Source organism: Ochlerotatus camptorhynchus, unplaced genomic scaffold (genome assembly GCF_037179485.1).
Source record: "Ochlerotatus camptorhynchus isolate MF236.1 unplaced genomic scaffold, CSIRO-AGI_Acam_v1.1 ptg000196l, whole genome shotgun sequence".
Lineage (NCBI taxonomy): Eukaryota > Metazoa > Arthropoda > Insecta > Diptera > Culicidae > Ochlerotatus > Ochlerotatus camptorhynchus.
Window position 1 is genome coordinate 588,292 of NW_027040686.1, and position 24,232 is coordinate 612,523.

General features: G+C 39.6%; 1 protein-coding gene across 1 annotated transcript in view; it reads right to left on the minus strand.

Moving 5' to 3' along the window:
- The window catches only part of pip (pipe), a 474,881-nt gene that overhangs the window by 385,316 nt on the left and 65,333 nt on the right, over positions 1–24,232 (minus strand). The window lies entirely within an intron of this gene.

Consider the following 24,232-nt stretch of genomic DNA (forward strand, 5'->3'; position numbering starts at 1 on the left):
TAGAATACGCTATGGTATATTTACCATGTTGGATGGTTTTCAGTTTCAATTTAGCTCCACACAGCTCAGAGACTGTTCATAAACTAGATATTAGACAGTTTTTGAGATATTTTAGACCCCGAACCTCCCTCTGCATAAACAAATGTCTGTAAAAAAACGTAAGATTCTATTACAGATTTGCATAAAACTAATGTAAAATTTGTAATGTTTTGCGGCATGAACAGATTCTGTAATAAGGTCGCCAGAAGGTTTAATAAAATTTTGTTATCTTTCGAAAAATTTGTGATTCCCCAAATGCACTTATCCTATTTTTGTTTAATATCTAGTTCATTTATTTATAAGGCTCATTTGTGTTAGCTTTACGGAGCCGATAATTCATTGTTCATTGTTTGTAACAAACTTCATTTAATTCTATGCCTAGTAGAAGTTGAGCCGAATACTCGCGGCATATTGAAGGTTAGAGGGGTACATTTTCAAAGGATAGGATCAGAGGAGGAGCTTGGGGTTTGCGTTTCGTTGTCTCATCAGAGAGTACTCATCAATATGTTGGTAGTGCGGTTGTAGATTTGTCTGGAGTTCGACCGTCTATGGTGACCAGTGTGAGTCAAGATGAGACGGGAGGACAAGACAAACTAAAACTTAGGAAAAGACAAAGGAATTACATTATTTTACTAGATATTTGCACAATCACATAAATTGACTTCATATAGTAGAGATTTCGAGTTCCCAACCCGTCTCTAAAGACTGTTCTAGAAAAAAATGCAGCAGTCGAAAATGGTCACCAAAAATTCATTTTATATGGGAACTAATATAGTGTTAATAGCCTATCCCCATGATGCTTGCACTATGCACCTACATGTAAAGCATATCCTCCACTATACAATTTTGGAAGGCTACTTTTTAAAGTGAATCGGATTCAATACCCACTGTGCCACAATTCTTGCCAGTGTTAGTAGATGATATTTTATTTTCAAACGCCACCGGCCACGTCCGTCGATGACAACCGGAACGAATTGCGTGCGCTGAAAGTCCTGGGGAATACCTAATGGATGAGGTAGCGCAACATCATCCCTATTCCCAGCGGATGAAAAACGGGAACCACCACGGAGGAGGGGTTGTTTATCGAGGATTTATTTGTATTTTATTTATTCGTATAAACACAATTTATCCTATCGATTCACCGGCACCAATGCCGCCGGCCTGAAGGGGAATTTTGCTACTCCCAACTCTTTCATTTTTTTTTTAATTTATTTATTTGTGTGATCCGGAATGGCTGAAGTACGCTAGGTGGTACGTGATGCACTTTGCTATGCAATCCACCACCACTACCACGTGATGGCCACCACCGACACACCGGCTTGGTACAGGTACGTGAGCTACTGTTCCTGAAACTGGCAACAGCCGCGGCTCAACAGGATCAAATCGGTAGCGATAGGACATGCCTGACTATATGTGTATATGTGTGCATGTATGTGCTACTGCGTATGTGTGTTTGAAAGTGCGGGGGAGATTTTTCATTTTATATTTATTGCAAATAAATATTAATGAAATAGTACACGGTACATCGCTTTCGCAGTCGATACCACCTTCGCCTCTTGTCGGAACTGGAGTGCTGCAGTACCTACACCAACCGACTCAACAGTTAGGCTTTTTTGTAACACACACTGGGTCCGATGAAAGCGCTTTCAGCGACCGATCGTCGCAACAGCAGGGTTCAATTTTTGATTCTATAAATTAGCATCCTGCGACCTGCTCTGCCTATAATCGCATTTCAGTCTCATACGAATTTCACCAATTTTTAAATAACAACGCTATCCACCATCAAGTGGCATCTACTTTCATATTATGTGATAACACTACGAACTTTGATCATGAAAACGGGAAAACAAAATCAAGTCACTTTATACCATGAAGTAAACTAATCGCATATCAGTCTCATCATGACATTCAATCAAGTCAGACAAGGGGCGAGACATCTTCGATATGTTTGAACATATCATCAAATATTTCTTAATTTCAACGGAAATATTTAAGTATTTTCAAAAAGTAATACACGTAGAAGATAGTTTTTTTATCTGAACAATATTTGGTCTACGGATACTTTTCTTTTCATGGCTAACTCAAGAAAATGAAAATATTTAGACATATTTGAATATGTTCAGCAAAGGTGTCTCGCCCTCTATCGTCAGGTAAAGTTACAGTTCTGATATAACAAATCATGCAAGCTTCATTGCAAATGATTTAAACATGAAGAAAATATCAATTAATTTACTTTGATTTTTCAAATCTTGACCTGGGAATTTCTCTTGGTAACTGCCAATTTCTCAATACATTTTTCCATATGGGACTGATATGCCATTATTGGCAGCTGCTGCTCAGTGAGAATGGACCAAGTTTTTGCGGCTGCAGAACTGGCGATCAAACCATCACCCCCGTCTCATGCGGTAGTATTAAGAGATACCGAGTTGAATCGACACCGAACCTATAAATACTGCATTTGACGTTGAGCCATTTGTCTGAATTCATTGGCTGCTACTTTTTCAGTTTTGGATCCCCTCTTCTGCAACATTTTGACGTTGTGAAAATTTGACACGATGAAAACGGCTCCGAACGATCTACAGGAAAAAAAAAAAATCGAGGCCAAAGGTTGATAGATGCGGATTTTTGTTAGAAGATAGAGAGCGTTTCGGCCAAGCATGTTGACTCTTCTGTTGCAGATAGGTGACACAAAATTTTCGCCAGTATCATTTTTTGGCTTGGTCGTTCAGGCGTCACAGAGAGATTTAGCATAAATTTTACAACTTGCTCTTCGCCGCGCTGAGTCCACATTAGTTGTCAAGTCGATATCGTACAGCTTCCCTAGATCCCCTTTCTCTTACAGATGATGTCGACGGTGCGATGATTTACTAAATTGTGGGACCAAGAAGAAGACGAAGCGCAGTGGGTTGTCATTTTAATGGGTGCTGTTTTACATATTCATTAGGATGGATCAAAAAAATGGTTTGCTTTGCAGCAGAATGTGCAGCAGCAGCATTAGTAGGCGGGTTGAGGTGGCTTTTTGTGCAAATAAAAAGGAAAACTGAATTAGTGTGGCGTCAAGGATCGAAAGTTGGAATTCCATAAAGTGAATGGGCAATGCGCGGGCATATTTATGGGTTTCACTTTCACATATATGCAAACTTGTTTTTTTGGCTGCATTAATACTCTTTCTGATAAAAAAAAAATTGAATTCATCTACCAATGCATCGAATGTAGGCCAGGTATGCAACCTAACGGGACAAAACTGATTGCTCCGAAACGAAGCCTTTCAGTGACTTGGTGTCTTCAGTAAAGTTCCTTATTGGAATGAGGGCCACATTTTGGTATACACAAATAGTTCAAAACTTATCCGCATGCACGGATAGAAATCTCCTTATACCTTTTGGCAAATTTCCATTGCTGATTATTCATAAAATGTATAGGTCAACTAATAAGCAGACGCCTTGCAAAAAGTTAATAAAGATCATGTGTCAAATGAAATGTATAAGCGGTCACACATACCTTTTATACATTCTAATAGGACCTATGTGGTTTGTTTTATGGAATGTATAAGGCTGATGCTTTGGCAAAAATGTATAAGTGAAACACATGAATTAAATAATTGATTTTCGTTTCGTGTAGATGACGCCAAAATATAACTGTTTTACTCTGATATTCTATTGACTTCACGTTTTCGACAAAGTTGTTCATCTTAACAAAATTAACAGCTCTTCTATGGATGTCAAAATTCCGCAGAGCGTTATTTGGAAAACATGGAATGCTAAAACAATAGATGCTTTTAAAATCAATTTTAATATTTTGCCCTACAAGTATATTTATATAAACAAAACATTTAAAGAATAAGTTGATTTTTTTTTCACGTCGAATAAAATCCTGATAAACACTTGAAAAGATTTCCTACCGAAATGCAAAAAAACTTTAAGTATTGTTTATTTTTCTCTGAAAATATCAGGCATTTTTTGCGCTTTGCAAGACATTCAAATATGTAAATTGATTTTTTTTTCTTCTTATGTTTTTAAACCTGAGACTAGATGAGACTCACCCTAGTGGCTCAACCAAGACTCCCGGATATCTAGCTCAGTAGCATGAGACCCCTGAACTGTGTCACAGGGCCGGCATGCTACTGGGTAATTCGGAGGGGTACGCGGAACAAACTGTGCTGAAACTGTGGGACTTCTTAAGTGATGGTGAAATTAATTGGAAGCTAAAGTGTGGGTGGAAAAAATCTAGAGGTTTTTTCAAATGGAATTATGGTGCGGATGGTTTTATTGGTCTATTATGGGGTGTGTTCTATGGGTTTCTGTTTCCTTGGTACGTACCGGTGGTGTTTGCTGGACAATGGCGAGCGCTCACTGGTGGTGATTGTATTGGGCAGCTGTTTTTTTAACCGCGATGGCGGTCCGTAGCTTGATCACTCCGTCAACAATGGCGGATCGGTGTCTTCAACTGGTCTGGAAGATGGCGCCTGGTGACTGGAGCTGTGGTCACTACAATGGCGGATTTGAGGCTTGGGTTTGCGCGTTGCAATGGCGGTTCACAACCAGTGAATATAGCAATCTCTGTGCAGCTACCGAAGTAGCCTTTTCGGTGTCAACGGCGTCTCCCTTCGTTGGCGAATATCAGCTGACCGTGACAAGGCCACTTTGGTCGAGCCGAGAAGGGTCTTCCTCCTTAACAATTAGGACTTCCGAGTCCGAGGATGCTCTCCTTTCTGGCAATTATTAAGCCGGTGAGTGGAAGGTCCTTGACATTTAGACCAAGACAGTCGAGACTGACTTGGTCGAAAAGTGCCGATCGTGAGGATATCCTTGGAATAAACCAAAAAGGTCCTAAAGGACAAATGGTTGTTTAAAACCAAGCCAAAATCATATTTGGTAAAATTAAGTCACCTAAGTCAATAACAGCATTTTTACCTACAATCCTACTAATCATACTAACTTAACACTGACACTAAACAAACACTACAGTTTCCTAAAGCAACATGCACAAATTAAAACCTAGGACATTGTATCTAAACGGTTACAAACCTTTTCATCATCTGTGTGGTTTGAACTAATTTATTACTAAGTAAATGATTTGTGGTTGTCTGTCTGTCTGTCTGTCTGTTTGTCTGGCCCTTATAGACTCGGAAACTACTGAACCGATCGGCTTAAAAATTTGTATGCAGGGGTTTTTTGGGGCAGGGACAGGTTCTTATGATGGTTCGAGACCCCTCCCTTTCTTTAAGGGGGGGCTCCCATACAAATGAAACAGGAATTTCCGCATAACCTCGAGCTAATCAAGCAAATGGAACCAAATTTGGCATGTGAAGGTCATAGGGGGTAACCCCTTAGATAAAGGGGGGGGGGGCAATATAGCATGATTTTTTTAGTTGGCGCATACACTCAAGCTAATATTGAATCCCGAGCAAGGCCGTTAACACTCAGCTAGTATCAAAATAGATTTAAAAAAGGTTTATTCAACATATATTAAAGACTGGAACGCGCAAAAATTGGTCGACAAAAAATCGTTTCTTTCAGTCAAATTCAAATCACAAAAAGATTCTTATTTTTCTTTTGGTAGTTCAGTTCATATATTAAAAGGAAAAATGTTCGTTTATTATTTTTGTTTGCCAAATCCGAACTGCCGTGCCTTCCGCTTAACCCCTTCCATTAAATTTTTCACAGTGTTCTCATCGACCTTATTCGCCGCCGAACGACAGTAAGATTTAAACTGCTGCTCGTTCCATGGATTTATTAGTTTTTTTTTTTAGATTCCGTTTGACCAAGGCCCAATACCGTTCGATAGTGCGGAGTTCTGGGCTGTTGGGAGGGCTGTGGTCTTTGGGTACCACAGCCACGTTGTTCGCATCGTACCACTCGATTGCCTTTTCCCCATAGTGGCAGCTCGCCAAATCCGGCCAGAACAGCACAGGTCTATTATATTGCATTAGGAATGGTAGCAGTCGCTTTTCCAGGCAGTCCTGGACGTAGATCTCTTGATGGTTCCCGTAGTAATGAAAATGCCGCTTTTTAGACCACACGTGCATATGGCCTGCCAGACAAGATATTTTTCGGGAACTTCGATAGTTTGATGGTTTTGAAAATTGCAGTCTCCTTCCGTTTTCCTGATGCGGTATAAAACTCCTGTCCTGGAAGTTGCTTGAAATCTGCCTTCACATAAGTTTCGTCGTCCATGACGACACAGTCGACCTTTGTGAGCAGATTCGTATACAGCTTTCGGAACCGCTGCTTTGCCGACGTGTTTTGTTTGTAATCTCGGTTCGCCACCTTCACCTTCTTAAACGCCGACTACCCGGCTCGTTTTTTGGCCCACTGCACAGTAGTATGGGACAGGCATGGAAAATCATTTGCATTCATTTCTTGGATTCATTTACATTCATTTGCCTCTAACTTTTTTTTTCAAAAGCATTCCGCACACTAATGAATGGAGTTTTTGTAGGTTTTGTTATTAACTACAACTTTTGTTAACAAGTCAAATCCGTATCTCTTATGCATGACGAACCAGAGTGAACAGAAGCCACTACTGTTTTTCAGTGAATGTATTTTACATTCACTGAAAAACAGTAACAAGTTCTGCCCACTCTAGTTCGTGATGCATAAGAGATACAGATTTGAGTAATGAGCAAAATTTTTAGCTAATAACAAAACCTACAAAAGCTCTATACATTATTTTGCGGAATGCTGTTGATGAAAAAATTTAGAGGCAAATGAATGTGAATGAATGTATGAAATGAATGCAAATGATTTTCCATGCCTGGTATGGGAGACATTGAGCTTGCCAGCGACGTCCCGGATGGAGAGGTTAGGATTCCGCTTATATTTCACCGCCACCTTCTTCGTCGTCGTTGCCACGTCCGGATTACGATTGCCGCCGCTTCCAGGTTTCTTGGCGGTTGAATCCAATCTAAATAATTTGCAAGACATCCTATCCTTAAATAGATGTCCTCTGAGTGCTGTATGTTTTACAGCCAATTTTTCAGATAAATATCATCCTTTATTTGCATGACAGTCATATGGATGCTCATCAGTTGACTGATGAGGCAATCATCCGAAATTCGCTGGAGCGATGAAATAATCATTAGAAGAATCGCAGATGTTTTCGTTCAGTGCACTAGATAGAAGGTTGCTTTCTTCGGCAAAGTTGCTCAGACGATCAAGACAAATTGGATGGTACACGCTTTTTAATATTTTAGAATTTAAGCAAAACTCATACTAAGTCGTTAAAAAAGCAAAAGCAAAACGCAATTCCTGATCGATTGGTAAATCGATCAATAAATAACGATGTGAAAGTCAGTTCTATGTTTTAGAGGTAAAAGTTTGTGTATACAAAGGTTGGCATCTAAACGTCTGTTGAACGCAATGATCTCGCTAAATCATAAAATAATAATGCATTGTAATTGGGATGGCTTACTATGATCTCTTCAGCGCTGTTTACTTGTTTATACAAACATCACATCAGTTCTAAAATGAACGTAAATTTCCAAGGGGTAATCAACTCTGCACACTGCGTAGAAACACAGCATGGTACATTTTTCGGCATGATAGGGCACACTTTGACAAGTAGGTCATAAACAAAATAATATAAAACGGCATCACTGTTGAGTGTTGACGTTCAGCCAATCGTTGCTAAGGTTGACTACTCGATTGAATACTTTGTTTACTCAAAAGTCAAGCTGAACATTGCATTAGATCCTAAGTAACATTGACAGATTCTCTTCGTCGACTTTCTCTTTGTATTCTCACGGCCATGTAAAGACATTCCCAGGTATTTTTATAACACAGATCGATAAAAGAAGCTTTTATCTAGCATCGAATACGACAAACACAACAAGAAAAGGTTATTTGCTCAAATTATTAACGAAAGAGAAAGTCTACGAAAAGAATCGATCAATGTTACCTAATGCAATGTTCAGCTTGAGGTGACTAGTGTGAGAATTTTTTGTCGTTCATAAAACTGGTAGAACAACGATTCATTCGAAAAAATCTGTAAGTAATCTGTAAATCTGTAATCTACCAAAACTCAGTCCATCTCATCCGATTCATAACTAAAATTCCAGTGGCTCGAATCTTCATTCAGAACAGCTTCTCTTCGGCCTTCACTTCAACAAATTTAATCAAGTGGCCGGTTGAGAGGGTCGTGTTGGGTTAATCAAAAGCCTGGAAGATCTGGTCATCCCAATGTGACAGTACAGTTCGGAATGCGGTCGGTGAAGTCGTTGAGTCTTCCTATGGTGCAGACTAGTTGAATCCCGTGACCAAGAAAATCAAAATCAATCCTGGAGACATTGAGCATCAGTTTATGCACGTTTGCAGTACGTATCCTTGTTGAGAATTCCGGTTGTGCCGAGGATCACCGGGATGGAAATTTTAGCTAGGTTATTGTTGCCAGTCATTGATCTCAATTGGCATGGGCTTTGATGAGATATCCACTGGACTTTATAGAGATGTCTATATCACTTTGAAAGAAGTCTCAGTACTGCTGTGGGATGGCAATACGTATTAACCCCACATATTCCATCAGACCTGCATCGGTGAACGATTGCCTTAGTGCAATAGTATAGGATTTATAGAAATGGATCATTGCTGTTAGAAATTCATTTACATTTTATTCCAATCCACGAGTCCGACATCACGCATATCCCCGTCACCAGATTCGGTAATTTTGCAGATGCATCTCTGTCATCATCATTCTGTTGCACTAGCTCGTATCAAGGAACCCCGAGTTTGCTTGAACAAGTACAAGTTTGATGGCTTCCACTTCCTCTTCCGCTAGAGAAATTGAGAATGTAAACACATTTAAAAAAGTCATAGCTTTAGGGATTGCCAAACTCATGGGTAAACTTGATTGGCACACCTTGACACACCTTGATTTTCACACCGGCACAGCTCAATCACTTAAGCCGAGGTGTGCAGAGTTGAATACCCCTTGTAAATTTCTCAAAATTGTCCACGGGTTTCAGACTTCAAATTTCGTCTACATATATCTAATAAAGAATGCTGTCAGTCCTGAAACATCTAAGGTGCGATTACGTAGATATGATTTTTTTTTAAATATGTGAAATTTAATGGATTTAGTTCAACATCCTTAAAACGAAGCGCCACAACAGGATGGTATCTTCTGAAAAGTTTCAAGTTTTATAGCGTTACATTTTCTAAAAAAAACTACTGCTTTTCCTGGTAAAAAAAATATAGTTAAATTTAAAAAAAAAACTGTTTTTTTCACATATTTAACAAAATATCAATATCTTGAAAATTAAGGCCGTTGAGATTTTGACGGCTTTGCAAGAATTTTAAATTTTCAACTAATAAACAACTTTGTCCAAGACACCAACCCTTCAGAATCAATAATAATAAAAAATAAACATTTCGAATAGCATTTTATTACACATTTAACACAATTATTTTATTACCTAAATATGGCGCTACAAAAAAAAAAAAAAAACATGATACAAGGTAGGCAATTTTTTTTTTGAGTTATTAATTTTATCCCGCTAGATTTCATTCCTGGCCCACAGTTCAATTGTGAGATCTGACCCTTCTTAAGTTCGAGCAACTTCAAGAGAATATCCAGAACAAATCTAGGTGTTGGTCAATATGGACTTGAGGCCTGAATGTGACAAGCTTGATTTAGAGTTCTCATGATGGGTTTTGGATCTAGTTTGAAACTGGCAACTATCTCGGGAGTGGATGTGACCAATGTAGTTTAGGAAAGCCGATATGTTCCATTTATACCAGGGCCCTGTTTTCGAATTAGAATGTAATTTGATGTGTTGCATGATGGGTTTTAGTTCTAGTCAGGAACTGGCACACTGGACGAACCAACCAGGTGCTGAAAGCAAACCTAACTAAACTTCTCCGGGGGTTTCCGGGATATGTCATGACGTAACCAATGTGGCCCTGGGTCTGTCAGTATGACCACTAATGAACGTGTGCTGAATTATCATGTGATTTGAGGTGATACATGAAGGGTTTGTTTGGCACGTTTAAGGTAACCTATACTCTTGTTATTAGTATTTCTTTACTTAGGGTTACCTCCACTCTCGTAACCCATACTCGCCGGAACATGGTCCGGCCGCATCTCCGGAACTAGTTGACCGATTCTAAAAATATTCAATATGATCATAGTATCATTTTTGCTACATAATGTATCATTATCATTTATATTTTTGCTTAAATTTGACCATGGGACCATCATGCAAAAAAACAAAATGGCGAACCATAATGCACTGAAAGCCGAAAACTTAACTTAGTTCTGTTGCGAATTCACTCACCAGGTTGTGCTAGGGTTCGGTTTGACTTCTTATAGATTGGTTTAACATGACACTGTACCAAAACATCATCATCTGTTCAAATGAAACCTCAGACAATTGAATTGGTGATGGATGGATGGATGGATGAACATTAGACCGATGCAAAATTTGAAATTCTCGCTCCAAGGTGTTCAAACGGTTTTATATCGGGTCCTGATTAGCCGAAAGTTTAAACTCATTTGATAAGAAACTGACTTGGCACAAACCATTTGAAGCTTATATGGAAATTACTATGGGAAAACTAAACTTTTTGTTCATTGTCTTCTAGCCTTTTTCCATATTGTACATGTTCTATTGCTATTCTTATGGGATTTTTTATGAGCTACAACATTGCAGAAAACTGTTCTTCAGCCAAATGTCAAATGAAATAGTTATTAATTGTTCAAGAGATTGATAATCTTATGGCAAGTTTAAGCAACTGTATTATGGGCAACACTGTAATCTGCAGTGTGACATAGAACCCATGATTTTTGTCCTCTATTCTACGCGCCATAAACACCAATGTTGCCTGCTGAACAGTTGATTGAGCATAATCATAAGACGTTAGTGACTTGAATCATCAATAATTTTTGTTCCTTACATTTGATAGAAAAGTGGTCTTGAACAAAGTTGTAGCTGAGAAAGTTTTCAACAAGATCAGCTATAATTTTCTAAAGTCAAGTGAATTGGTGAATTTTGAGATAGATATGAACTGAAATTATGGTTTCCCTATATGTGGTATTGTTTCACCCCCATAACGCAAATCATCAAAAACGATGATGTAAATAATTCTATCGAACGTCATTTCCACAGTGAGCATGCACAAGGGCGTCTACGCGATGATCGATTCTCTTCATCGATTTTATCTTTGCATTGCTACAGCTTCTTCTTCTTCTTCTTCTTCTTCTTCTTCTTCTTCTTCTTCTTCTTCTTCTTCTTCTTCTTCTTCTTCTTCTTCTTCTTCTTCTTCTTCTTCTTCTTCTTCTTCTTCTTCTTCTTCTTCTTCGCATTCAAAGCTTATTTCATATCGCACTTTTACTTATTGCGTATTCTCAACACTTCCACAATTATTAATTAAGAGCTTTCGATGCCTGTACCATTTTTGCATTGGTATAATTGTGTGGCAAGTCCAATCATACTTCTATGCCCAGGGAAGTCGAGAAATTTTCCAACCCGAAAAATTCCTAGACCAAACCGGGAATCGAACCCAGCTACCTCCAGTATGCTCTTGCTGTGTAGCTGAGCCTTTACCGACTGAGCTAAGGGAGCCTCCTTAGCGCAGAGGCATTGCTTCTTCTTCTTCTTCTTCTTATTCGCATTTTCAAGCTTATTGCTTTGCGCATATTAGCTTACTGCGTGCTCTCAACTTAGTGTTCTAAATGCACTTCCACAGTTATTAATTGAGAGCTTTCAATGCCAATACCAATGCATGTATTTGTTTATTGTGTGGCAAGCACAATAATATTCTATGCCCAGGGAAGTCGAGAAAATGTCCAACCCGAAAGATTCCCTCGACCGGATCGGGAATCGAACCCGCCGCCTCCAGCTTGGTAATGCCGTGCCTTTACTGACTAGGCATTGCTACAGCTAAGCAATGCAGAGTTGTAACAGGTTGTATAGGCTATCGAAAGCAACAGCAAACGCACCGAGAAACGTTAATTCTAGCGACTTATTAACAAAAGAGAAAGTCGACGAAGAGAATCGATCATCGCGTATACGCCCTTATGGATGCTCACTGTCGATTTGCAGATTTGAGTTGACAAATGAGATGGAAACATAGTCATCGCCATCAGAGGTGGTACGAACATTGGTTAAGCGTGGAAACCGAAGATTTTATATTTCCTGGTGGAGGAAGTTTCCTCTACCAACAAACGATGTGTGTATCCATGATGAATGGCTGTTCATGGCTGTTCAATATGGAAATGTAAACAATTGAATTATGAATCCAATCTAAATAATTTGCAAGACATCCTATCCATAAATAGATGTCCTCTGAGTGCTGTATGTTTTACAGCCAATTTTCAAATAAATATCATCCTTTATTTGCATGACAGTCATATGGATGATCATCAGTTGACCGATAAGGCAATCAACCGAAATTCGCTGGAGCGATGCAATAATCATTCGAAGAATCACGGATATTTTCGTTCAGTGCACTAGATAGAAGGTTGCTTTCTTCGGCAAAGTTGCTCAGACGATCAAAAAAAAAAAAAAAATTGGTGGACAGCTAAGCTCAGAAATCACTCACCAGGTTCAATCAATCAATTACATACTCTTACTATTTTACGCACCAAGTCATAAACTCATTTTTGTTTTCACGACCTCAATATATCATTCCTGCAAATGTTCTTTGGAGAACTATGCCCCCTTGCATAAATTGAGCTCTTGATGGAACAAACCAAGCCATGATGTACACGTTATTGAATCAATCAATTTTCATTGAAACTGATTTATTGATTGCTTGCAAATCAGTGTTGATGAACACTTTTTCCCTTGTAGCAGTTTAAAAATCGATTCAAAATTAAATTTTTACCAACTTTACAACAGACAAGGAACGGGAAAAGGGGATGAATTGCAAAAATGATCGACAATTTTAAATTGAATGTAAATAAATTGAACAAACAAATGGAAACGATTTTTTTCTGTGTGACAGGCTTCCATTGTGTCGATTTCCACACCCGATTGCAATCGGACAGGTGGAACAGAGAAAAAAGTAAAGGAAAAGTCGGACGCGGAGGCCACGCGCAATCAAACCCCGTCAAAGGCAGAGAAAAACTATTAAACTCACTAATGAAAATCAATCTCAATAATTCAGACTGCACTTTGGTGGACCCCTCGGTCAAAGCGGAAGTGACGGCGACACTCCAATCTGTACCAATCCGAGCATAGTTGTAAAAACTTCGTCCACGCTTGAATACGCGCTCAAATCGATCAATTAAAGTTTTATTGACGATCCATTCAGAGTTGGGCAAGTTCGCATAGAGGGATGGTGGGGCAGGTAGGGCAGCAGTGTGACTCGAAATGGGCGGCAAATAGATTTGTATGGGCGAATGCTTTGCAACAGTGACAGAGACAAAACTGTTCTCCCCACCCCGTACGATAGTGAATCTTGTCTATTCTGATTGGAAGCGCTTCTGAAGCTAAACGCTTGATTGATTCATAGTTTGACTATCTGGAACTCTCGAGGTAGGTGTGCTACAATCAAGTGGAGAAAATAGCACTAGGTAAACGGTTTTCGGAATATGTAGACATCTTCATTGAATGAACTAAATTCACTGCCATTGATCCTTAGCTAATCACACATCAATGCCAAAGAATCACGTACCATCAAACATCAAACTGCATTTGACACCCCATCCTGAAACCGATTGGCACTACAAATCATCCGCATATCGATCGCCGCGGAGTCATGTTCCGCAAATAAATCCTCTTTCACTACCATCATCCCCGAGTCAAATTTCCATTCCTCTATCACTGCAATGAGAACTTCGTTCATCCTACTGTCACATTGCCACACAGCATCCGCTAATCGGAAACGTGTATAAATGCGTTCTCCAAAGCGACGAACGCAGCAGAGTGCAACAATTGGCAATTAATCACCTCGCTAAATATCGCAACACGTTCCACATTCCCAATTTGTCAATTTGGTCGCCCCCGACCGCCAAAAAACGCTCCCCCACATACTGACATATACTACAGTAGGTATTGTCGACTTCCCGAGACCTTGTCGACTGAAGTTTCTCCACTCTCATTTGTCACCGCACCGCCGTGGTTTCGGTTGGTTCTTCACATCCAGCTCCGTCCGCCACCCACTCTCCGTTCCACCTTGATGAGTAGTGAGGCATTTCCTTTTATTGCATGCGAGGGGATGTGATTAACAGCGAAGCAGGAACACAAGGAGCGACACAATCAATAACGAGCCAACTTCCGGCCGGCGGTGGCGGTTGTGATGCCGGTGGGGCTGGTTTGGTTAATGAATTCTTTCTTGCCAGGGGTAATCACTTTGTCACCCCTTATCAGGATCGAATCGTGATGGAAAATGAAGCTTAGAATGGGTGGTATGTTATCGTTAAATGTCAAGGAAATGGGTTTTGTATTATTCAGAGAGATTCTAATGGAAATTCAACGGAAATGAAAATTGAAACACATTCCATCGTTTAACAAACAACCTGCTGCAGCAATATTTTCCTTTAAAGTAAAAACCAACCCCCTCATCAAGCAATCAATCTTCGCTCCATGGAACAACTATCAAGTATTCCCAGATAAGACTCTTCTTAATTGGATTTAGTCGGATGGAAGTACCTCAACGCCATTTCCAGAAAATCTCAGCTCACAAAACAAATCATGAACAGTAACGTGACTGGTAATCGACTCTCTCTTTTTCCCTCAAAAGCTGGAAATTAATTTTCCACTAATTTGCTTCATCCCTTTCCCGTTCTCTAATAATCGGAAAGTGATTCCTTCTTTCTAAACCGTAACCTATGGACGTACCTCTCTAGCAGTATCCGGAAAGTATCGAGTCGAACCGGAAGGAAAGTGGCTTTCCCTTATCTTGGCTCTCTCCGACTACAGCAAATAAACTGTTTCTTCCTTCCTGAATCCCGATCCCCTCAATCTACTAGTGGCATAAATTCTTGTGCACAGCAGGGCAGCCAAAACTTTTCATCGGAGCCGGGCTGCCCGTCACCGTCAGGATTTGGAGCTCCTCCAAAGCACAACGCACAGACAAGTGAAGAAGGATAAGAGTTTATAATTTTCAGTATTGTTACAACCTTGGCTTTCCGTGTCTTCCGTTCCTCCGGGAGGAGGTAAATGGATGCAGTTTGCAATCCGGTCCAGAGTAGGTTGCTGACAGCAGGACCCACTGACCCGTGTGAATTTAAATCACATGGATTTAAGGGCTGACAGGAAACGGGTAAAAGTTGTGTCTAATGCTTTGCTTAGTTTTCGACTGGTGGAGGAGATTTTAGTGCGTTTCCATGCCAACTGACGAAACGATCAAAGGTGTCCTTCTTCGGGTTCCATGGAACTTAAAAAAAATTGTGTTATTATAGGGCAGTCATTCACATTTTTGATGGTTTTTGGCCATTTTAACAATCGTGGCATTTTTGAAAAGAGCAAACATGGAAATTTCAAAATTTCCTATTAACCCCAATTAAGTGGCCAATTTGGGTTGTTCAAACGAAATCTCGACTGCCTCGCTGCTTCGTCGAAGTCGCTGCTTTGAAATTGCCCATTAGCTTGGTGACAAAATCGATCTTGTACGGAGCATACCACTCCAGAACCACCTTGGAGTAGTGGCAGCTGACCAAATCGGGCCAATAGATGACTTTGCCCCTATGCTTACGCATGAACGGCAACTCACGCTTTTTCAGGCATTCTTCGGTGTAAACTTTGGATGCCATCGTCGACGATGTGACGACTGGATCCGTTTTCAGGCCACAACTGCAAATCGCTTGCCAAATCATGGCTTTCTTCGCAAACTTGTCGGCAAACACGAACTTGAATCTTCCCGGCACATTCTCACGTCCAGTCGCGATGTAAAACTTTTGACCAGGAAGCTGCTTCAAATCGAGTTTAACGTATGTTTCGTCATCGATCAAAGTGCAGCCATTGTGGTTCGTCAAAACACGGTCGTACAAGAGCCTTGCACGCTTTTTGGCCACGGAATTCTGCTTCATGTGCCGGTTCGGATGTTAACTGGTTTTGTACGACTTGTATTCTTCCCTGGTTCTAGTGCTGGGAATCGAAAATCTTTGACAGTGGTTTGTTTACACTTCTATAGAAAACAGCTGGTGCAAGTTTGATCAAAGTAGTCGATCGCGCTCAGAAATAACGTCAAATGGAACTCGAAAGAAGAAGAAACATTGTGCACAACCACCTGAAAAATTCGGAGTGGTCCGGTTCGAAGCTGGTTAAAGTGCTGCTCTTTTTACCATCACTGAATACTAGGGTGGTCAGTATTATCATAGAAATAAAAAATAAACTGTGTTTTCGGCATCTTCAGTACTTTAGCCAGCTCGGAACCGGACCACTCCGAATTTTTCAGGTGGTTGTGCACAATATTTCTTCTTCTTTCGAGTTCCATTTGACGTTATTTCTGAGCACGATCGACTACTACTACTAGTACTTCTGTGTTACCTGACTTAAAACGAATATACGTTGTATATGAGTAATCCAAATACAACGTATGAATCATCTAATTTTGCATAGCGTTTGCAATGTAAAATTAGACGAACTTTACGTTGTATTCGGGGTACTCGTATACAAAGTATATTGGTTATAAGTCAGGTAACACAGTAGTACTAACTTTTTCAATAAAAAAAATCTCAAGAAAGTCATCCTGGAGAGACTCAGTCTGCTTCAATCGTGAGATGTATGTTTTGCTTTACAAGCATCGTCTGTATCTCTTTTTGTAAAGACGTTTTACCCAATTAAATTAAAAAAAATGCTCAATGTCCGATTAATTTCAAAGAAATTATTATAAGAATAATATATTTCTAATTCATTGATATTATATAGAAAAGAAAAAGTTTCCTTTCAAATTCTGCAAGAAGATATTACAAGGCGTAGGTAACTCCGCACACCAATCTTGGGTCAACATTTTTCTCAGTGTGCCGCAGATGTGCCGATTGTGCCGATTGTGCCGGTATAGAGCAAGCTGCGATTGTTGTAAAATATGAATATTATGGTATATTTAACAACCCGGTTTGCATTCACATCGGCCTCGAAAATGTCGAATATCGTGCTCGATAAGGATTCTTTCTACCGACGAATACTACGCCAACTAGAATTAACCAGAGTTTTTCTATGATGATTAGCTGCAGAAGGCGGACTGCATTCTGACGGCGGTCAGCGAAGACGAGGAAACCAATACAGCAAATCCACCTCGTTGCAGACCTGGCTGCTGGGATACGAGCTGACCGATACGATTACGGTGCTGTGTGAAAAGTCCATCTTTTTCCTGACCAGCAAGAAGATCTACTTCTTAAAGCAGATCGAGAAGGACGGTGAGGAGGGCATTCCGTCGGTTAAGCTGCTGGTTTGGGATAAGAATGACATAGACAACGCCAATTTTGAAAAGCTGCTGGAGGAGATCAAGAGATCCAAGGATTGCAAAACGAAGGAGAACTTTCCGAGTGAATTCTGGGAATCGTAGCGAGCCTTCGTCAAGGACAAGAGCTTCAGCGCGGTGGACATCAGCGTCCCAATCGGGTACATCATGTGCTCTAAGGAGGACTTCGAGGTTATCACCATCAAGAAGGCCTGCCTGGTGACGGTATACGTATTCAACATCATGGAGATTATCGATGCTGATAAGAAAGTAAAACATGCCAAACTGTCGGAAGGTGTCGATAAGGCTCTGACGGACAAAAGTGTTGTCTCCAATACCAACTAGTTGGACATGTGCCACCCGAGGTGCGCTTTACAAGTCCTATGCTCCAATGTCGAATGTTGCTGGTCAATCCGACGGAAACGATTCAGAAACACTACACTTTTCTGCTCAATCTGGAAGAGGAACTGCTGAAGGTGATGATTCCGGGCAAAAGCTCTCGGAGGTTTTCGACGTCGGAATGGATTATGCCAAGAAGGAGGATCCAAGCTAAGACGATCGGTTTTGCCATCGGGTTGGAGTTCCGGGAGAATTTGAATATGTTGCAAGTTAATTAGGTTGAGTGGAAGCAATAACATTTCCGTGTGATTGTGTCGTGAAAAGTAGTTCAAACTTACATATGTCGAATCGGTGGTAAGGAAACAGTTGTTACTCTTCAACGGCATCAAAGCATATCCAGCGTTGCCCCAATAGTTGAACCAGGAGTTCTTGATTAGCCAGTAATCTTCTCCTTTGAGTTTTCCGTATCCAACCGCCACCACTGCATGATCCAAATTGTTCATGCATTCCGGTTCGTAGTACACTCCATTTGCGAGGTAGCTGAAAGACTTGTGACCGGCATCGATAGCAATTGACAGCCCTCGGAAGCCTACATTTCGAATTTAAATGTGAACCGAGAAGTGAATTGCTGGTCTGAATTTCTCTAGCATATACAGTTAGAGTATTTTTTTCTGAAATACGCCGGCAGACTTAAATGATAGCTTCCAGCAGTGTTCCCATTTTATTTAATAAACAATTCAATGGCTTCGAAATTGTGCCGAAGGTGAGCCGATGGATGTGCCCAAGCTGTGCCGAATCAACTTTCGGCATACTGTGCTGAGTGACTTACCCCTTGAGATATTATTTATTCTTGCCTCAACTAGAGATATTAATATTAAAGAAAGCGTTTTTTTATGAAATTGAGATAATTGGTTTTGCTCCGATGAGTGGAATCTACCCAGATTCTTGGTAAATGGTTATGATATCAATTTTCCTTTGTTCAAAATGGCGCAGTTTATGAACAGGCGTTTTTGCGCAGTGAATCTAAAATTAGTTTTTAGATGTGAAGCAGTGATAATGGAGCAGCTACGTAATATCCTGGAAGACGAAAGGAAGAATTATCATTTTCATGTTTTTTTAATATTCTACCAGGACGAAATAATTTATATATAAAGCATTCATGGGGCATTCCTTCGATTCTATCGAAATGGGTCAGATTGACTCAGTTAACAAATGTCATCATCTGAGTAGCCGTTACCTAGTTTTCTCCATAGGCACGTTTACTCAAATTTCAGTAAAATCATGTTTAACTATGTTTGGGTAGCTTCCCTTTTGGCTGGAATGAGTGATTTTCGACTCAAAAATGAGTAGCCTCAAAATAGCGTGTACCCGTACGCAGGGTAAAAGCCTAGCAAACTTTGTGTTTGCTTGATTCTAAATTAGTGGATTTCGGAAAATCAGTGCATTTCGCGCATTGGGTGATCCTGGAGACACCCTAAGTTAATTAAGGAAAATTGTTCTGAATCGCCATTTTTTTTTTAATTTGCTCAAAATTAGCTGAAGAACAATTTAGCCGAAAAAGGACCACCCTAGTATCAATTGACACCAAAATGAGCTCTAAAGAACAACTTTGCACAACACATGTTTCTCTAATGTTTCAATTTGAAGGTCTATTGCGTATTTTCTGCTGAATTCCCATTATGGACCAGTGGTCTTTTTTGATAAGTTTCAAACGTTTTTTTAAACCCAAATTAATTTAAGCAAGTTAACCGCTATAGTTTTTTTTTTCTTAAAAGACTAATTAAGTTCCTACAACTTTGTCTAAGAAGCCATTTCGATTGGAAGAGACATTTTCGTGATGTGCTTTATTAAAATATAAAATGTATTGAATGAACTACAGTGAAATCAAAGAAGGTGGAATCACAAATTCGTTTTCGTTTAGCTATTTGGATTGGAATTGCTCTTTTGGAGAATGCTCTGAAAGATCGTTGGGTGCAATTTTGTACATATACTGGACAAGTGCATCATGTGAATGCAGAATAAGGAGATTCAAAATTGTTCGCAGTATATGTTAAGGTCATTTTCGGTGCTCATAACTAATTGAAATTTCATTTCAGTTTACGTTTGCTTATGAGCTGAATAGCTGCCATTTGTGTAAAGAAAGTTTCCATGCCAATGCCGTCAAATATGTTACTACTGTGGAACCACTTGAAGTCACATCAATTTTTGTTTATAAGAAAAATTAGGAGAATCTGAGAAGCAAAGCACGCATGATCACAAGACACATGAGTGTGAAACAAATTGCGTGAAACATCTATATTATTATACTAATAACTTAATCCACTCTTCGCATTTCCATGCATCATAGAGCGAGTCACAGAGTGAAATGCTGACACACCACTTAGCGTCAGAAAAGGTAACCATCAACCATTGTTTAACAATTGAGAAGTCAGTGAAGTACAATTATAAAATGGGTGGACTCAATGTGCGTGTCAGCTCAGGGCAAATCATTCAACAGTCATCAATTAAAGTTACTTTTCTAGTTTATCGTGGGGTACTATTATCCCATATAAATAAACCAATTTTTCAAAAGATTTTTTAATTGCCAGAAACCTTAGCTAAGTGTGATGTGCCTACAAGCACTTCGGGTTGGGTTCGAGACATGACCACATAATTGACGTAGGGCCAACAATTTTTTGTTATTGCTCTATTCAATCAAATTTTCAAAACATTGATTTACATTTTGAATTCTAATATCAGAAATATTTCAATGAATGTTTAAAATTTTCGAAATTAGACGAAACTCAATATTCTAAAATGGAGATTAAATTTTATAAATTCAAAAAGTAATTCCCAGCATATAATCGCTTCGCTCGGCTACTCAACTGTAAAAACTCAGTAGTTGAGCTGTCAAGTTAAATAAAATGGCACACTACCGCTGCCTGGGGAGTGCAATCAGAACTAAACTGCTTACCTTCTGAACATTTTTCAGAACGCAGCAATTTTTTTTTTCTATTCGAGCAGACTAGTTTTATGCAAGCATGTAGAATTCAAATGTACCTGGTAAGTAAATTCCGATATGAACTGTCGACCATCTAATAGTTCGTCTTCGCGTAAACAACTTTGCCAATGAATGCAAGCATATATATAGTGGATCAGTCATGTTAAGCCAACACTGCCGTATAATCTGTCCCAAATTGAGTTCGCTATTGATTATAGATTGAGTAAAAATCTGATCGAATTTAAGGTATTTTCACTCATATCCGATTAAATTAGTCCCGAATGTGTGCGACATTTACTCAAATTCGAGAAAATGTTTACTCAGTCTATCAATAACCATGATTTACACACAGATATTGGGCTTTTATTATAATGAATGAATGTTGATTATTGAACAATGTAACCAAAATCAGTTTCTTTTTGTCATTATAATACTTGTTCCACCTGAAAATCAATAGGATTTTACTGAAATCTTTGGTTAGCTGAAGACCTAATGAATACTTCCTGATCAGTGTTCCAGCTTTGGAGAGTACCATAAATTTCATTTTTGAGCAGTTGAATAACTTCAGATCTTCCTCTTGATCAACCTGAAGTCTTGAAAAATGTGCCATAGTCCTATTTATTGAAATGTATGAACAGCTGGGAATTGGTCAATTAATTCACATGATAATATCTAATCATTCAGGAATCTTGAAAATAACTTAAATCGTAATTATTTTTTTTACTGTTGAATATCTTCTGAATATGATGAACCTGAAGTCAGAGGCGGCGGGTTCGATTCTATATCCGGTCGAGGAAATCTTTCGGGTAATACTTAATGCATTGCTTGTCACACATTTGTAACCCCCCTAAAGCATGAGCATGAGCTTAAACATGATTGACCGCCCACGGTTGCTACTTTGTCATTGCCAAATCAGCTGTACTTACACAGAAAACCAATAGACGATTCTTGGGACTAGCAATCATCCTCAATGTGTAATAACTGGTGATTTCAAACTAGACAATACCAGTGGCAATGTTGAAGTGACACTCGCTTTGATGAAAGACGAGAGCACCTCTGCACTTCCACGAGGAATCACTGGGATGTTGGGTAAGAGGGTAGGGTTTGCAGCAGAGTTCGTTTTGTTTAACGATTAGCTGAATTGACGTTCTAACGATAGGGATGGGTAACTGTATAAATAAACACATTTGTAGCCCCCTAAAGTCCTAAAAAGTTTCCTGAACTGCTACGGAATTTCCTGAACTATTTAAAGTCCATTAAATATTGACGAAGTGCCCTGAAGTCCAAAGATGGTCACTGAACTTTTTTAAAGTTTCCTGAAACTAAACAAGGTTTTACGAAGATTTCCCGATACGTTACTAAGTTTCCTGAATTTCTAAGAAGTTGAAGCTCTCCAAACCGCTGAGTTTGTCCGGTTTAGTCTAAACTAGGTGAACGATTGAGTTTTACGAAGTTCAAAATTCCCTGAACTTCATTGATGCTCCCCGAATTTTTACTAAAGGGTGTCCCACATCAAATTGCATAACGGAAAAAAATGCTGTAGAAAATTACCTGGTAGACCAATCCTTTCCAAACTTTCAGACTGTACAATATAACCCATTTGTAAGCTTTTGGCATATTTATTTCATTCAACTTCAATACCATAACCGTACACTCGCACCTTACGCTTACCTCTACTCATTAGGTTCTGTACAACATCTGGCTGCAGCTTCTTCTGTACGGAAACCCACTTTTTCTTCATGTCTTCCTCAGATTTGACCTCCTTGGGATGCTTCCATAGTGCCTGCTTCATAATTGCCCAGTATTTTTCGATGGGATTTAGTTCCGGTGCGTTGGCGGGGGGGTTCACCCCAAGTAACAATGTTGGTTTTATGAGGGTTCTGTAGACCATGAATTGGACTTGTAGAACGCTTTAAACCTTTGATAAAACTTGGAATGTTACTTGGGATGTCCTTGGCTTCGTACCACTCCAGGACAACATTTGAATAGTGGCACGAAGCTAGATACGGCCAGCAGATCGTAGGGATCTCGTGTGAGGAAGCAGATGCTTCAGTAGACACTTCTTGAAGTAGATCCCCCCGTTCACAGTCCCGGTAGTCACGAACTGCGTACACCCTTTGCAACATGAGCAGATCGCTTGCCAAATTATGTATTTCTTGGCAAACTTTGAAAGTTTCTGCTTCCTTACTTCCTCTGGAACATCAAACTTGTGCTGGGCGGTGAAGAACAGTAGTCCAGGAAGCTGCCGGAAGTCCGCCTTGACGTAAGTCTCATCCACCATGATGAGACAATGAGTCTTCGTCAACATCTGGGTGTACATTTTCCGGGCCCGTGACTTTCCCACCGTATTTTGCCGATCGTTACGACTTGGAGCCTTCTGCACTTTGTACGTATGCAGTCCCTTCCGGCCCTTGGCCCTCTGAACGAAAAACTTGGACAGATTGAACTCTTTGGCCACATCCCTGACCGAAGCATTGGGATTCCACTCAAACGCTTTCACGACACGCTTGTGATCCTGATCACTAATAGAACATCCATTCTGAGCGCATTTCTCCTTCCGTTTGATGCTCAGAGTTTCATAGTAACGTTTAATCACACGACTAACCGTTGACTGCACGATTCCGAGTTGTTTTCCAATGTCCCGATGAGAGAGTTGAGGATTTTCCAGGTGCTTGCGAAATGAGTAATTTTCTACAGCGTTTATTCCGTGATGCAATTTGATGTGGGACACCCTTTAAATCAATCAAATGTCTGCAATGTTTGCTAAATATCTACAAAAATTTAAGTTAGAACTAGTTAGAATTTACTCAAATTTAAAAATACTGCACTTTTACGAAGTTCGTTGAGCTATAACAAAGTAAGCTGAACTCCTATAATATATATTGCACAGTTCTTTGGGGGCTGTGTCATTTCGCCAAATGAGAAATTTCTCCGAGAAAAAAATCTTGCCGAATTGCAATTATGAAATTCTTTTATATTCTTAATGTATATTTAAAACAATAACTACTACTTAGCAGCTAACTTTGTCGAACCAAATTTTAACGTTGACAACAGAAGAAATACATCGCATTTACCGAATATATATTAACACAGGTACATTTTCACTTAGAAACTAGGTAAACTTTAATTTAATTTTCTATAGGAACAGGTACTCCGCTGCTTACTCGTTGATGTGTCCTAGGTAGTAACTTGAAAAGCCATGTGTGTCCGTTTCCTTGATCCCTGTTGAGTAAAGTTGAATTACGTTGTTTGTTGATCTCGAGGCTTTCTGCAACATCCAATTTCCATGGTGTGGATACGGTTCGTTAAATCGTGATGTCCTCCGTCGATAGTTGGTGGTCCTCTGTGAAGATGTGTTCTGCAACCTTTGATTTGAAATCATATGTTAGGCCTTTTTCCTCTTGCTTTTTGGCCTTATTAACCTCCGCTATATGTTCTTTAAATCTAGTTGCTAAAGTTCTCTTGGTTTGTCCTACGTATACTTTGTTACAATGATTACAGCTTATTTTATATACACCTGCTTTACCTA